Genomic DNA, 16,899 nt, shown 5'->3' with positions numbered 1-16,899 from the left:
ACATATATAAAGGAAATTGCTGGTACTGAATACCCCACTTGGGAGTTTAAGCATAAGAGCATTTGATAGAAGAAATATATGAAACACATATGAAATACAATGATGATATTTACCAGGAAAATCATATTTTGTGACCAATAAGCCCTCTATCATGAAATAGGGGAAATGCAATAGAGAAAACCAGCAGCTGGTATGAGTATGTGCATATAACAAAGTAAAGTTAAATGTAAACATGAGTGTAAACATAATGTTGACATGTAGACATAATGTTAACATGTATGGGAATCCACGGAGAGTCACTGTCGCATGAGGGATAATCGACAAAGTAAAGTTAAATGTAAACTTGAAATATAAACAAAATGTTAACATGTAAACATAAATGTAAACATAATGTTAACATGTATGGAGAAAATTGCTGGTGATGAGTACCCCGCATGCGACATTAAGGAATTTGGGCATGGAAATATTAGATAAGAAGAACATATGAAGCATATGTAATAAAATCAATCATCATCTGGCTGAGGTAAGCAGGCGTAATAGGAAGGAAACAAAATACAGACTTATTTTAATGGAGAATAGGGAGAGGAAAAGGAGATTGTTAGTAGTGAAGCATAATTTCATTTCTAATGTTCATGCCAAAAGGTGACATAGAATTCAGTTGCATAATCCAAAAAGCTTCACGATCTAATAACAGTCTCCTAATGTCACCTCCTCTTTTAGGAACTATGACTTTTTCTATCGCAAAAGCTGTAAAGTTACAGGTGCGTTTCTGGTGAGCGGTTTTGAAATGGGTTGACGCTCCACTAATATTACGTGAGTCTGATCCTGAGATATCATTCAGGTGCTCCAAGATTCTGGTTTTAAGTTTGCGTGTGGTACAACCAACATAAACGATATTGCATTCAGTACATTGAATAACATAAACAACGTTAAAGCTATTGCACGTTAAATGGTGTTTAATAAAGTACGTTTTATTCTGTGAGGTATTGTGGAATGACTTGATAGGTTTGATGTATGTGCAACATTTGCAGCGTTTAGAACCACAGTGAAAAAAACCTAGGTTCTGTAACCAGGTTCTCTGAGGATGTTGTTCATTAATCATTGAGGGAGAGAGAATATTGCCTAATGTACAACCTCTGCGTGCAACAAATTTACAACCATCTTTAAGAATGTGTTCGATTTTGTTATCATCAAGTAGAAGAGGAAGATGTTTTAAGATTATATTTTTTATGTCCTGAAATTGTAAGCTGTGCTGGAGGGAAAGTACCGGTGTTTTTATAAATTTAGTAATAGTGTTATTGTGTTGTTCACGATTGAGTAAAGAATTTCGGTTTTTGTTGTTGGCAATGCGTCTGGCTCTATCAAGTGTCCATCGAGGATAACCTCTATTGGTTAATCTGTTGGAGATTTGTGTGGTTTCTAAGTTGAAATCAATGTCGGAGCTACAATTTCTCCTACTCCTGACCATTTCACCTACAGGTATAGCTTTTTTGGTGTGTTTTGGATGGTGACTAGAATGGTGTAAAATGGTATTACCCGCTGTAGGTTTTCTAAACGTAGATGTAATGATTGGAGTATTGACCACCCCCTGTAATTTCAGGTCTAAGAAAGTGACTTCACTCGAATGAGAGTAATGAGTGAAACGCAAATTGAAATGATTGGAATTCAGATAGTCTAAAAATGAGGGTATGGCAGATACATCGCCCCCCCAGATTAGGAGGAGGTCATCGATGTACCTGCCATACCACTCAATATGGGCCAAAAAGGGGTTTTCCTCAGTATATACAAACTGTAGCTCCCACCATGACATGACTAAATTAGCTAATGAAGGTGAGTATTTTGCCCCCATGGGGACTCCTTGTGTTTGTAAGTAGAATTTGTTGGAAAACATAAAATAATTGTGGGTCATGAGATGATGGGTGACTTGTATGATATATTGTTTTAGATCAGGAGAATAGTTACTGTATGTGTCAAGGTGAAATTCCAATGCTTTGATGGCTGCCGTATAAGGAATGGACGTGTAAAGGGAAACAACGTCGCATCCTAACCAATGATTGTGTTCACGCCAAATATACTTGTTAAGGTTTCTGAGAACATCGGAGGAATCCTGGAGGTAACCAGGAACTCTCCTGACTAAGGGTTGTAAAAGGGTGTCTAACCATTCTCCCATTCTTTCATTAACGGATCCCATCCCAGAAATGATGGGTCTCATTGGAGGTGGTGAGACATTCTTATGGGTCTTAGGTAACCCATGTATGATGGGAATCACAGGTTCCTGCACATGTAAAAAATCTTTTTGCTTATGTGTGACAACACCAAGGGAAACACCTTCATTGATAATGTTGAGAAGTTTGTCATTAAAAATTTTGGTAGGATTGCAACTGAGTTCCCTATAAACATCCTGATCAGCAAGTAAGGATAAGATTTGAGAACAGTAAAGAGTTTTGTCCATAAGAACAACAGATTTGGATACTAGATTTAGTATCCCTGTGATCGCACTGCCCCAAAGAACAAAGGAGACAGAGATCACAGTAACGTCTCACCAAGCATCATAGATGCATGATGAGGTGCCATTACTGCCCAAAATAATTGCCAAGCATAAAAGTATGCTTGCAAATTATCCCCTGTAGTGCGTGAGCTGAGCGGTCCAGCATGCACAGCAATCGTGTAGAGGACATAACATTAGAAACGCAGCTCAGTACACACTACTTCGTTGGTAGCGTCTAGAATGGAGCTGCTCCAGGAAGCATCGATGTCACGGGAGGGGCGGAGCTTCCTGGAAAGGGGTGTGGCTTTCTTACAAATTCTCCTCACAGTGCAGGAAGAAGAGCTGTAATGGCTGCCTGCAAGTAGAACTCGTTAGGGTACTGTGTGTATACATGTGTATGGAGGTGAGGGGGCTTGACAGGAGTGGATATGATGGTTGTAGTAAGATCAGGGAAGACATGTATGTTACATGGGACTGCATGACTGGCGAGTACTGAGGTGGCATGAGGTGTATGTTACATGAGACTGCTTGTCTGGCGGGGGCTGAGGTGGCATGAGATGTATGTTACATGGGACTGCATGTAGAGCCTATACAAACGTCAGCACCGCTTGTATATGCAGTTTTGCTCTTTAACCCCTTAAGGACCAGGCCCTTTTTCGTTTTTGCGTTTTTATTTTTCACTCCCCACCTTCAAAAATCTATAACTTTTTTATTTTTCCATGTACAGAGCTGTGTGATGGCTTATTTTCTGCGTAACAAATTGCACTTCGTAGTGATGGTATTAAATATTCCATGCCGTGTACTGGGAAGCGGGAAAAAAATTCTAAATGCAGTGAAAATGATGAAAAAACACATTTGCGCCATTTCTTGTGGGCTTGGTTTTTACAGCTTTCACTGTGCACCCTAAATGACATGTCTATTTCATTCATTGGGTCAATACGATCACGGGGATACCAAATTTGTATAGGTTTTATAATGTTTTCATACATTTACAAAAATTAAAACCTCCTGAACAGAAAAAAAATTCTTCATTTTGCCGTGTTCTTGCGCTAATAACTTTTTCATACTTTGGTGTATGGAGCTGTGGGTGGTGTCATTTTTTGCGACTTCTGATGACGTTTTCAATGCTTCTATTTTTAGGACTGTTCGACATTTTGATCACTTTTTATAGAATTTTTTCTATTTTTCAAAATGGCAAAAAAATGCCATTTGCGACTTCGGGCGCTATTTTCCGCTACGGGGTTTAACGCAGTGAAAAACGGTTATTATATTTTGATAGATTGGGCATTTTCGGACACGGCGATACCTATTGTGTTTATGATTTTTACTGTTTATTTATATTTATATCAGTTCTAGGGAAAGGGGGGTGATTTGAATTTTTATGTTTTTTTAATATAATTTTTTTTTTTTTACTTTTTTTTATTTATTTTTTTTACTATTTTACAGACTCCCTAGGGTACTTTAACCCTAGGTTGTCTGATTGATCCTACCATATACTGCCATACTACAGTATGGCAGTATATGGGGATTTTGCATACCATCTATTATAATGTGCAGATCGCACATTATAATAGATAGCCTCGATCATGACAGCCTGGGATCTTTGTGTGATCCCAGGCTGTCATGGCAACGGATCGCCGCTCCCCGGTGACGTCACGGGGAGTGACGATCGGAGCCAAGATGGCGGCGCCCACGCGCCGCTGGCTCTTTAATGCCGCCGATCTCTTTAATGCAAGCACCGATCGCGGGTGTTAGCGACGGGTGTTTGCTTCATTATGAAGCAAATGCCCGGTGAGTATGAAGAGGGCTCAGCCCGTGAGCCCTCTTCATACTCCCCCATGCGCAGTAAGACGTAAGGGTACGTCTTATTGCGCTATGGGGTTAAAAAACTGTCAGGTGTATAAATCCACCTGAAAGTTTTCTCCTCTCTCCCATAATTCTGCCTGCGGAGCTGCAGCAGATTCCTGAGCACGTGACCTCGGCTAGAAAGTCATGTGACTGGAGCACTGATAACAGTGATCCTATGGGATCACCATAAGATCACTGTTATATGTGATATGCATAAACAATATCTAAAAACACATAAAAAATGACAGACGCAAATTCAATTAATAAATTTTTTTATTAAATTAAATAAAAAATTAAATAAAATTTCTTTTTAAAAAAAGCTTTTTACAAAGCAAACATCATGGATCTGCAGTGTCATCTGCAGTTTGGCAACTGGGGCTCAGCCACGTATGCCGCAGCCTGGTCACTTGGGGGGGGGGGAGAGTGTGTGTTAGCCGCAGTCTGGAGGTTTGGTGTCAGCAGCGTTAGCCACAGTCTGGTGGTCGGAGATTTCGGCGGCTGCAGTCGCAGTGTGGTTAGGGGGTTGGTGGGGTCAGCTCCAGTCTGGTCAATGCATGATGTACATACAAGTTGAACACGCTAAAACATGGGAAATTGAGCACCAAAGAACGGCTCAATGCCAATGTGTTTGTCCCTATATAATTCTATACCATGATGTTTGTTGGTTAACATAAAATAAACCCTATTGTACATCCCCCCACAAAAGGATGAAAAAATCCAACAAAAGACACTAAGTAAACGAATTGTAAGAAAGTAATGAAATAGAATTACTTTATTATAACAAAATATCACACTTGTTTTTAAAATGATTTTGTCCCAGGTGGAACGCAAGAAAAGGTTACATACCGGGCAGCAAATCAGAAATCGTAAGGATATTACTGTATATACACGAGTATAAGCCGAGTTTTTCAGCACATTTGTCCCCAAAATATGGGACGTATCCTATATTTTGCCATCTTGCGACGGCAGACACTCGGCTTTCTATGGAGAGGGTGGGAGTGAGGAGCACATCTTTTCTTCCACTATAAATAGTGGATGCGTAATGGTAGCATCCACAAGGTAACTGAAGGATAATTTAAGTGTATAGGGAATGGAAGGGGAAAATAATACCACCCACTTTAACTGGAAGTGTAAAAGAATCCCTTGTCCCATGTGTGAACTAGGTCTAAACTGTATATTTTAAATCTTGAGTGGAAATATGTTACAACCTTGTTATGGAGAAATAACAGCCCATGACGCAGAAAGGGACCACGGAGACAAGCAAATGTTTATTTTTTTTAACCAGCCCCCACCCAGCCACCAATTAGTTCTTTTCTGCCCTTTTTTTTCGATCAAAGCATTTTTATTAACAGTTTTACATTTTGTAACATTAAATTGCACACAGACAACACGTACATTTACAACATTGGTACACAAGGACAAGAGACACTGAGCCAGCAAAATATCTGGCGCAGTATATACAACATGACCCATAGTCCCCCCCACCCCTCCAGTCCGGTGTCTTTCCCACCCTCATCTAGCAGCCGTCATAGGTCTAACCAGTATCTAGGTCCTATATGATGATGTCCCTAATATTATTAAATGCTTAAGAAACCCTATTATTCGCACTAGCTAATAGGTACGATAGTCCTTGCCTAATAGATAGTAATGCTCCCAACAGTAGGCCTGGGTGATCTAACCATTGACCCCAAATGCTTTAAAATTTTTTATTGCCTTTCGTTTCAGATAAACCCCATACTCCAAGCGAATAATATTGTTCATCCTATCTTTATATTCCCTAAGGGTGGGTGGTGTCCGCCTGATCCAGTGAAACAATATCTCCTTGCGTGCCTGATATAATGCCTTTTGGACCCCTATTGTTGCAGAAGTGTCCTGTATCTGTTCAGGTAATATGCCCAGAAGACACAATTTAGGGTCAGGTGCTATCTTAATTTGGAACACCTGATGTAGCAAGTCTAAAACCCCTTTCCAATAGTCCTCCAGTTCTCCACATTCCCACAGTATGTGTAGCAGATGCGCCTCAGACTGTTGACACCTTGGACAATTAGAGTCAGCTCTAACCCCATATTTATGCAGAATGAACGGAGTTCTGTAGACCCTGTAAATCATATATAGTTGGGATATGCGTTGTCCCTCACTGGGAGACAGCAGGGGGACCACTTCCAAGGCGTTTCTCCACTCGTCATCATCTATGGGACCCACATCCACCTCCCATTTACCACAGTCATACGGGAACCAGTCCAGATATTTTCCCACCAGCCAGGAATATACGAATGAGATCATACCAGCTGTATCTTCCCTCTCCAGTACATATGTCATCAGTATGCTAGAGCGGAAAGGAATTTCTTCATCCCCAAATTGCGCATTCAACGCGTGGCGTAGCTGCAAGTTCTTTTCTGCTCTTGGATAACCCCATTAAATGTATTTCTTCCGTTTGCAAAATGTTAATAATAATAATTCTTTATGTATATAGCGCACACAGATTACGCAGCGCTGCACAAAGCATGTCAAATTGCTCCCTGTCCCCATGGGGCTCACAATCTGAACAACTTAACAGTATGTTTTGGAGTGTGGGAGGAAACCGGAGTACCCGGAGGAAACCCACGCAAACAAGGAGAGAACATACAAACTCTTTGCAGATGTTGACCTGGGTGGGATTCGAACCCAGGACCCCAGTGCTGCATGGCAGAAGTGCTACTCGCCCCTGTTCATAACTTAACCAAATAGTTATACCCCCCTTCTGCATCTTAACCTGTTAAGGACCAGGCCTGTTTGGGCCTTGATTGCAGGGGGCGTGGTGAGCTCACTGAAGGGAGCCAACTCCCATGCAAAAGGGTCGGCTCTTAGTGCCGGCTCGTTCGCGAGCAACCCATCACTATTGCACTGGCTTACAGAAGTTGGCTCCTGAGTGTATATACACTGTATATGTGACACTATCTCCCAAAAGTCCTGGATGGAAAATAGGAGGAGGTGGGGGTAGGAGTACAGATAGTATTATGTGTAAGTTTGGGGAGATAAATGAAGTGGAAATCCAAATGTAAAGGGAGGATAAAATTAAAGAGGAGTTTTATATTTTGCAGAGTTGCATTAGGGGGTATGATATGGGTCCATAGAGGGATTGGCCACATTATACTATGTGGGGGCCATTATGGTCAATATTATACTATGTTTACAAGTGGGGCATAGGTGATTTAGAAAAAAGGGGGAGGGATGATGATGGCAAAGGAGGAAGCGAAAGAAGAAAAGGTGTTAGGCCAGTCCACATATGGGTTGCAGGGTGGGTTGCTGGTCCAACAGGAGGATCTGTCGACAGGCCACCTCTCTGGTCAAGAAAATCTGCTGCCATGTATCAGGATGGTGGACATTTCAGCAAGGCCCCAAACTCACAGCCAAGGAAGCTCTCCATTGGTTTCATAGAAAGAAAATAGAGATGCTAGATTGGCCCAGAAAATCACCTGAATTGTATCCAATAGAAAATCTATGGAAGGAACCAAAACTGCATAGAAGGAAACAACAAATTTGGAGAGTACATTGTTGTTAAAGGAACATGTCACCTGACGCATTGCTTCTAAATAAGCAAAGGGTGGTGCCACACATCACATTTTTCGACCATTGTAAACCATGTGTTTTCAGTCCGTTTAAAATGTACGCATTTTAAAAAAACACATTAGTTTTAGAATGTTTACCATGCTTTTGGCTGGTTTCAAATCTGTTTCACAGCTGCCTACACTTCTAAAAAATAAAGATAAACAGGTTCAAAGCAGCCAAACGCATGGTAAACATTCAAAAACACATGCAGCCAGCAGTCAAGGGGGTGGGGTTCAGCGAACAGTAGTCAAGCAGGCAGCCACCCTCAGGACCGCCTCGTTAGGTAACCCCTGCTTTCTTCCCTCCATGGAGCTGATTTGGGTCCTGTCCCTGATCTTAGGTGCATTTCCGTCATCCAGTCATTTTTCAGATATTGCGCATGCTCTGTGTAGCTGTCATCTCCACTCCTGCTCTGCGTGTACCTGGAAGGAGAAACAAGCAGGAGCTCGGAAGACCTGATGCTAGCCAGCTAGTCCGCTGCTACGATGTGCACTGTGCAGCGAGGCCGGCTAGCAGTTATGCTGCACTAAAGACGCATGCGCAATATTTGAAAAATGACCGTTGAAGGACGGGGAGGCATTGAAGATCAGTGGCAGGGTCCGAATCTGTTGGCTGTCCAAGGATATAACTTCATTTTTCCAGATAAAGGCAACATTCGTAATTTATGGTTCAACATCAAACATTCGTAATTAATAAAGACATGGCTTAAAAACAGTTAAAGAGAACCCGTCATGCAAAATAACCCCCCTAAACTATATATATTTTCATACACTGCCATTAGAGAGCATTGCCTCTATCCCTTTATTGTCCCTCTACATGCCTGTAAACCTAAGCAATGAGGTCCTAAAGCTGTATGCAAATGACCTGTGAAATGTCCAATGAAGCATTAGCATATTCAAACTGTCCACTCTATTCATGAGTGGGAGGCACAGCCACACCCCCAGTTCAAGACTGACAGCTTGTATAATGATGTGAGGCTGTATAATGATGTGCTTCCTGGTGCTGGTGGCCACGCCCCCTGGAGCCTGTGTGTGCATGTTTGTGTGTGTTTAGGAGAGATACAGCAGCTCCAGGCAGCCATGTTACAGCAGAACATGTCAGGTACTTGTGTAGCTGATGTCTGTGTCTCTCACCTGTGTATTAGGAGGATGCAGCATGTCAGCAGATGCAGCAAACACACACTAGCCATGCTTTACTATACATTACACACAGACCTGAGCAGGGGGAGGAGAGGGGAGGGGTAACAGGGGTGACATCACTGCCCCTGACTATGTGACCAGCCTCATTTACATGATAAAAAATAGATGATTTTACAATGAATAATGAATGAAATAACTAGATAAAGGCTGGGATGGGATCCTTGTGAGCTGCTCCAACAGGTAGAGGTGACAGGACAAGTGACACAGACCTGATGACAGGTGTCCTTTAACAGCACATACAAGGTATGTTTGCTGATTTTGAAGCAATGCGGTGTGTTGAATACTATTTCCCTGTGTCATTTCTCATTATTGCACATAACTTCATTTATGGATATCTACAGAGTAATTTCTTTGCCAGTTTGGATTGGATGGATCAGGCATCTGGTGAGAATTTCATGTCTATACCACATTTACAAATATATTTTCATAGAAAAGTTTGCAATGCTTATATCATCTGCTGTATTTAGAGGAAGCATTACTCCTCATGGTGCTGCCGCCACCTAGTGGAAAATAGGGGTCATTGCAATCATCCACCAACTAATGACACTTTAGAATTTTATTAATCTGCTTCAAATGAAATTAATCTACTGAATGAAGATCAAATTGACAAACCGTCAATCTTTGCATTAAAATCCCTTAGAGGTAGTGTGTACCTTTTTCGTTGATGCCTTTCTCTTTTTTTACTCTCCACCTTCCTAAATCCATCACTTTTTTAAGTTATCATTCCACTTTCAGAGACATATGAGGGCTTGTTTTTTGAGTAAAATCATGTACTTTTGATAGTTCCATTTAATGTTCTATACAATGTACTAGAAAGGTGGAAAAAAATCCAAATGTGGGGGAGTTGACAAACATTGCGTTGTTTGCTCAAGTGCTTTGTTTCTACAACTTTCACTGTGTAGTCCAAATTGCCCATCTCATTGTTCTTTGGTTCAATATGATTATGGGAATACAAAATAGGTTTATTACGTCTAATAGGTATAGGTTTGTTACATCTGAAAAACATTTGTTATGTCTTAAAACCAAGGAACCCACATGGACACTTTGCCATGTGATTTGCATTTGTGTCAACAAGATATAAAAAGGCCGCATGTACACAACTGTTATCTGGATGAAAGATCATGGCCCCCATAGAGCTCTATGGCACCCAGTCACAGTGTGGTGTGCAAAATATGGGACATGTCCTATACTATATCATAGAAATTGCACAGGCTCAGAAGCAGCCGGCAAAGAAGTGCATTGTGCTTTGAGCACACCGTACCATACCGTACCATCTCTAGCTTTTGCCATATATACCACCCGGCTGCTTGGCTTTCTATGGAGAGGGGAGGAGTGAGGTGCACTAACCACTCCTCGCTCCTGAGCGTAGTTGCTAGAGTGATTTTTGCTCCAATCACAGGGTGTCCGTTTTGGGGGCTCTTAATACCCCAAATTGCAGTTCTTTTTTGTTGCTGAAGTGAATAGGAAGAAATCTGTGTAAAATCCACATACTTTCTGTAGTGATTTTTGCTTCAATCCCAGGGTGTCATTTGGGGGGATCTGTATACCCCCAAATAGCAGTTCTTTTTTGTTGCTGAAGTGAATAGGAAGAAATCTGTGTAAAATCCACATACTTTCTGTAGTGATTTCTCCCTGTATCCCAGGGTATCAGTTCTTGTGCTTCTGTATACCCCAAATTTCAAGTTTTTCTTGTAGATAAAGTAGATCCATGTCAAATCAACAAGATGTCACACAGAGATGTCTCAGAAAGGTCTCAGCACAGTAAGGGGACGTCGTGGCAGGGGTAACTCTGTGAGGCTAGGACTGCTGTTGTCATCTAGCGGATTGTGTTAATAAACAACCCAAAGGTTGTTGATTGGTTGACTTGGTCATCCACTTCCTCCCAGATGATATCTGATAACCCCAGCCAAGAGTCCGTGGGTTCATCAGATACAACACTTAGTTGGCATGGCCCAGCAGCAGGTCGGTGGTGCTCACCTGTCCTCAACCAGCCTCTGTCCTGTTCATTTCCCTCAGCCAGAGATCTACTAGTTGGTCTGGGCTCAGCGCCACTATACAGTGAGGACAAACTCCTTGAGAACAGTCAGCAGCTGTTTGGCAGTGAAGAGGTGGGGCAGACATCCGCTGCTCTGTGCAGTAGGTGGGAAAGTAGAGATGTGGAGAGTGGCACGGGAGGTTATGTTGCACTTGCAAGTAGTCAGGCTGTGCATACTGAGACCATTGAGGAGAATAGCAGTAACAGGGAAACACAAATCGATGATGTTGCCAATCGTACTTGGGAGCCGGGTGAAGCCAGGGATTCATCATCATTGTCAGGAGAAGAGGGTGTCAACTTGCGCGTCAGGCAGCGAAGCAGGAAGCAAGTCGCTACTGTGGCCGTGAGTCAGCAGGGTGGCAGCAGTGCGAGGACCGGAGCCAAATGGCCGCGGGTCCAAGTCCACAGTGACACAGGGGCTCAGCGAAGCAGTGGCGTTAGTGGTCACTCAGTGCAGAGTGTCGGCAGTAAAATAACCACCTTGGCAGTGTGGCAGTTTCTTGTTAAGACACCAGAGGAGCCGAGCGTGTATGTAGGTAGAATCTGCGGGCAGAAAGTGAAGCATGGCCAGGGAGCTAATGTTGGTATGCACCATCACCATCCAATGGCCGGTGAGAAACGATGTGGACGTGGAGGTCCATACTGTGGCTGCAGAAACAGCATCTAGTGGCACACATGCCATTTCAGCCAGTCAAGGCTCCAGCACCTCCAGCCGAAGGGAGCTGTTGGTCTTTGACATCATCTCCCAGTCCAGATGCTCCTTCTCCTTGCTACGCATGGCGGCAGCAGTCGTTGCACGAGGTGATCACAAAGAGACAACTGTAATCGTCCAGCCATCCTAAATTGCAGAAGCTGACCGTATGGAGCTGTAACTACGGTCAGGGCAGTACATGTCCTTTACGGCCCACTTGGTGAATGTGCTTCCCGCCGATCCACACCAACAACTTGAACAAAAGACGCCGCTTTCTCCTCCACGTTGTCAAACTGCTGCTCATGCGCCAGTGTTCGGCTCCTCCTTTACCACCACCACCTCAGCCTCCACAAGTTTAAGTGCTGCTCCATCATACCACATGTGCAGGGCACAGCAGTGTCACACAGTTCTACACCTGGTTTGCTTGGGCGAACGAAGTCACACAGTGGAGGAACTGCTCCGCGTCATGCAAGAAGAAAACAATCTGTGGCTTTCTCCGTGACAACTGAGAATCTGAACCATGGTTACAGACAATGGGAGGAACATAGTGTCCGCGCTGCACTGAAGAGGGATGGCTCATGCTTCCTTGCATGGTGCACGTGTTCAATCTGGTTGTCAACAGGTTTCATTCTTACAAAGCCAAGTACACCCTAGTCGCAGTGGCAGAACGGCCTCCCCCCAAAAAAGTCTGATATGTGATGTTTCCACCCATTGGAATTCCAGCCTACGTATTTTAGACTGCCTGTATGAACAGAGAAAATCAATTAATGATTTTTTGATGATACAAGTGGTCAGGAGTACTCCCCTGTGTAATTTTGATGTCAGCAACTGGCAGCTCATGCTTGACACCTGCCGTTTGCTCAGGCTCTTTGAAGAGGCCACATTATTTGTCAGTCACCAGGACTGCGGGATGAATAACGTTATTCCACTGCTTTGTGTTCTGGAACTAATTCTGCAAAATCTGTCATCGCACTGGAGAACTGGCGACTACATCTCATAGAAGACGAGGCAGATGACTCAGAAGCACCGTGGCAGTATACAGTGGAGATGGAGGCTGGGACTCTCTCAAAGTCACTTGCGCAGATGGCCCACAGGATGCTGCTTTGCCTAACTAGTGACTGCTGAATAGTCAACATCCGGCATAGGGATGAGTTTTGGCTCTCCAACCCTCTTGGACCCTCGGTACCATTCAAAAATGTGTGACTTTTTTCCCGCTGCCGAGAGGGAGGAACAACTGGCGTACTATAGAGAAGTACTGTAAAGACAGTTGGCCGCTGCCTTTGTGCGCCATTGTCCATCCTCTGTCAGATCTTACCGGGGGATTCCTGGCAGTGATCGCACACATACTACTGTCACGGCTGCTGTGGGGGAGTTAGCCGCCACGAGCAGCAGCAGCAGGACATGGAGCAAACCCTGCACCAGCAGGTGGTGGCCTACTTAGACAGCACTTTATCGCCCCAGGTAGAGGATCCCCTGGATTACTGGTCAGCCAAACTTGATGTGTGGCCGCAACTTGTGGGGTTTGCAGTAGAGAAGCTGTGCTACCCGGCCAGTAGTGTGGCAGCAGAGCGGTTGTTCAGTGCGGCAGGGGCCATCGTTACCCCAAGGAGAACCCCCTTGTCCAATGTAAAGAGACTGATTTTTGTCAAGATGAATCAGGCTTAGATCGGCCATGATTTCAACACTTATGAATCAGATTAGATCAGCCATGATGCCTCCCCCAAACGTTGAGAAACGAGTCTGGATTCTAACTACCTGCCGCAGCCACTATTCTGATGCTGTCACCCGCCTGATGCCACACATCTGCTGCCAGTTGCTCCATCTGCCTCCCACCATCTTTACCAGGGACTGGAATTGTCCGCCACCTCCACAATCTGTCATTGTGGCACTCTGTGGCCTACTATGTTGCCAACACCTACACACTCTGTCATTGTGCCACTCTCTGGGCTCCTGCTGCTGCTGACGCCACCTCCACACTATATCATTGTGCCACTCTGTGGCTTACCAGGTTGCTTCCACCTCCACTCTCTGTCATTGTACCACTCTGTGGGCTCCTGCTGCCACTGTTACTGTCACCTCCACACTCTATGGCTTACCATGTTGCTGCCACCTCCAGACTCTGTCATTGTGCCACTCTGTGGCCTACCATATAACTGCCACCTAAAGAATTTGTCATCGTGCCACTCTCTGATCTCATGCTGCTGCTGCCACCTCCACACTTTGTCATTGTGCCACTGTGTGGCCTACCATGTTGCTGCTACCTCCACATTCTGTTATTGTGCCACTCTGTGGCTTACAATGTTTCCGCCACCTCCATAATTTGTCATTGTGCCACTCTGCGGCCTACTCATACTGCTGCCAACTGACCACTGTCTTAGCTGAAAACACTGTGATTTCCATAATGCTGTTTTCACCCTCCACCACTCTATGACGTTTTGGTTTTCCCCTTCATTTCATCTGTCAGAAGGAATGAAAAGCCTCAGGATTGATAGCCAAAAGCAGGAGTGGATACAGAACACATAGGACATGCAAATATCCCATTTACTGGTCATCTCTGTTTTGGATTCAATCCTGTTTGTTTCTGGCTTTAGCAATACTGATGATGGATTATTGACCGATTAAAGCGGACACTGACGGATGAAATAAAGGGCAAAATGATCAATGCAAAATTACTGCCGACACCCTCTCCACTCTTTTGGGGGGTTTCTACATGTATCCGCGTTTAACAGAACATTTTCTCTTGTAATCTATGGAATCATCTGATGTCAGTGTAAAAAGAGTGCACTCTTTGATGTTATAGTAGGATTTTGGCCCTCAGCTCGCTCCTTTCGAGCTGGCACAGATGTTATCTTATCAGGCTGCGTTCCCGCTTCGCTTATTTGGGGAAGTTGGTCTCTGTAAGTGCACATGGAATTGAAGAGTGAAGTGATTCTAAGAGCGGCGGCTGTCATGTGTATGTCATACTAAAACACAGCATTGTTTGAAGCCCAAACCCCGCTCCCTATGCATATTTGAGCATGGCACAACGTTCTACAACACCATACAGGCTACAGTCAGGAAATACCTGTTTTTTAACATGATTCATCATGATTTGAATCGAGTCAAACCGAATTTCAACAAATTCACCCATCCTAATAAAATAAAATATTAAAAAATATGTCAACATAAAGCAGACATATGGTTAATGTTAGTTAGCAACCAATTTGGGTGGTTACACTAACTGTATGATGAGCACCAAATTTCCATTTAATTTTCTAAGTGGAAAATAAAATATTTGAAATAAAATAGATAATTAAGTACAACATGTCATGAAAAGAAAAACACTCTGAAAATAATATAAGATAAAGTGTTTTAGAATTATTACTGCATATTGTGGCTGTGTCTTAAAGGTGAAAATGAGGATGTTCGGACATTTGCATATTGCAACACCCACCTTCTGTGCTAGCATTGGTTGCGGGTGTTGATCGCTTGGTGTCGCCATCTTGGTTTTGATAAGAACTCGGCTTTGTAAGACCCGAGGCAGTATAGCAGCTGATCATTTCTTGCATTGTGCCAGTAGTCATGCATGATCAGTAAAAGTAATGGCAGTATATGGAAGGTTCAATCAGACAACCTAGGGTTAAAGTACCCTGGGGGGGGGGAGGGGGGTCTGAAAAATAGTTTAAAAAAAATTGAATTAAAATCACCGCTTTTCCTAGAACGGATATAAATAAACAGTAAAAATCATAAACAAGTAAGGTATTCCTGCGTCCCAAAATGTCCAAATTATCAAAATATAATAAAAGTTATTTCCAGCATTTAACCTCATAGTGGAAAATAGCGCCCAAAGCTTTGCCATTTTGCAGCATATAAAAAATTGTATGTAAAGTGATCAAAAGGCTGTACAATCCTTAAAATGGTAGGATTGAAAACGTCATCTCATCTTGCGAAAAATGACATGTCACACAGCTCCATTCACCAAAGTATGAAAAAGTTATTAGCGCCAGAAGATTTTTTTTATGTACAGGAGGTTTTAATTTTTGTAAATGTATGAAAACATTATAAAACCCATACAAACTTGGGATCCCCATGATCGCACCGACCTAAGAATAAAGTAGACATGTCATTTGTGGCGCACAGTGAAAGCCTTAAATTCCAAGCCCACAAGAAAATGCATTTTTCATACATTTAAAAAAATTAAAACCTCCTGTACAAAATTTTTTGGGGGGATTTTGCCATCTTCTGGCGCTAATAACTTTTTCATACTTTAGTTTATGGAGCTGTGGGTGGTGTTGTTTTTTGCGGATTTTGATGACGTTTACAATGTTATCATTTTTAGGACTGTACGACCTTTTGATCACTTTTTATAGAATTTAAAAAATTTTTTAAATGACAAAAAAGTGCCATTTTCGACTTTGGGCGCGATTTTCCGTTACGGGGTTAAACGCAGTGAAAAACCGTTATCATATTTTGATAGATCGGGCATTTTCGGACGCGGCAATACCTAATGTGTTTATGATTTTTACTGTTTATTTATATTTATATCAATTCTAGGGAAAGGGGGGTGAATTGAATTTTTAGGTATTTTTATTATAACTTTTTTTTTATTTTTACTATTTTTCAGACTCCCTAGGGTACTTTAACCCTAGGGTGTCTGTACGATCCTATCATATACTGCTATACTACAGTATGGCAGTATATGGGGATTTTACTACTCATACATTACAATGTGCTGACAGCACATTGTAATGAATGGGTTAACCCGAAGTAGCTTCGGGTCTTTGTGAGACCCAAAGCTACCATGGCGACGGATCGCCGCTCCCCGATGACGTCACGGGGAGCGACGATACACGGAAAGTTGGCGGCGCCCATGCGCCGCCGTCTTTTTGAAGCCGCCGGCGATCAGCGGTAAAACACCAGCGATCGGTGACGGCACCGATCACAGGTGTTACCGGTAATCCTTTGCTGCAATATGCAGCAAAGACTTACCGGCTATGGAGAGGGACCCGACATGTGACTTACTATTACGTCACATGTCGGTAAGGGGTTAAAGGGGTTATCCGGGTTTAAA

The sequence above is a fragment of the Engystomops pustulosus genome, chromosome 1, assembly GCF_040894005.1.
Source record: "Engystomops pustulosus chromosome 1, aEngPut4.maternal, whole genome shotgun sequence".
NCBI classification, from domain to species: domain Eukaryota; kingdom Metazoa; phylum Chordata; class Amphibia; order Anura; family Leptodactylidae; genus Engystomops; species Engystomops pustulosus.
This window is presented reverse-complemented; position numbering follows the sequence as displayed.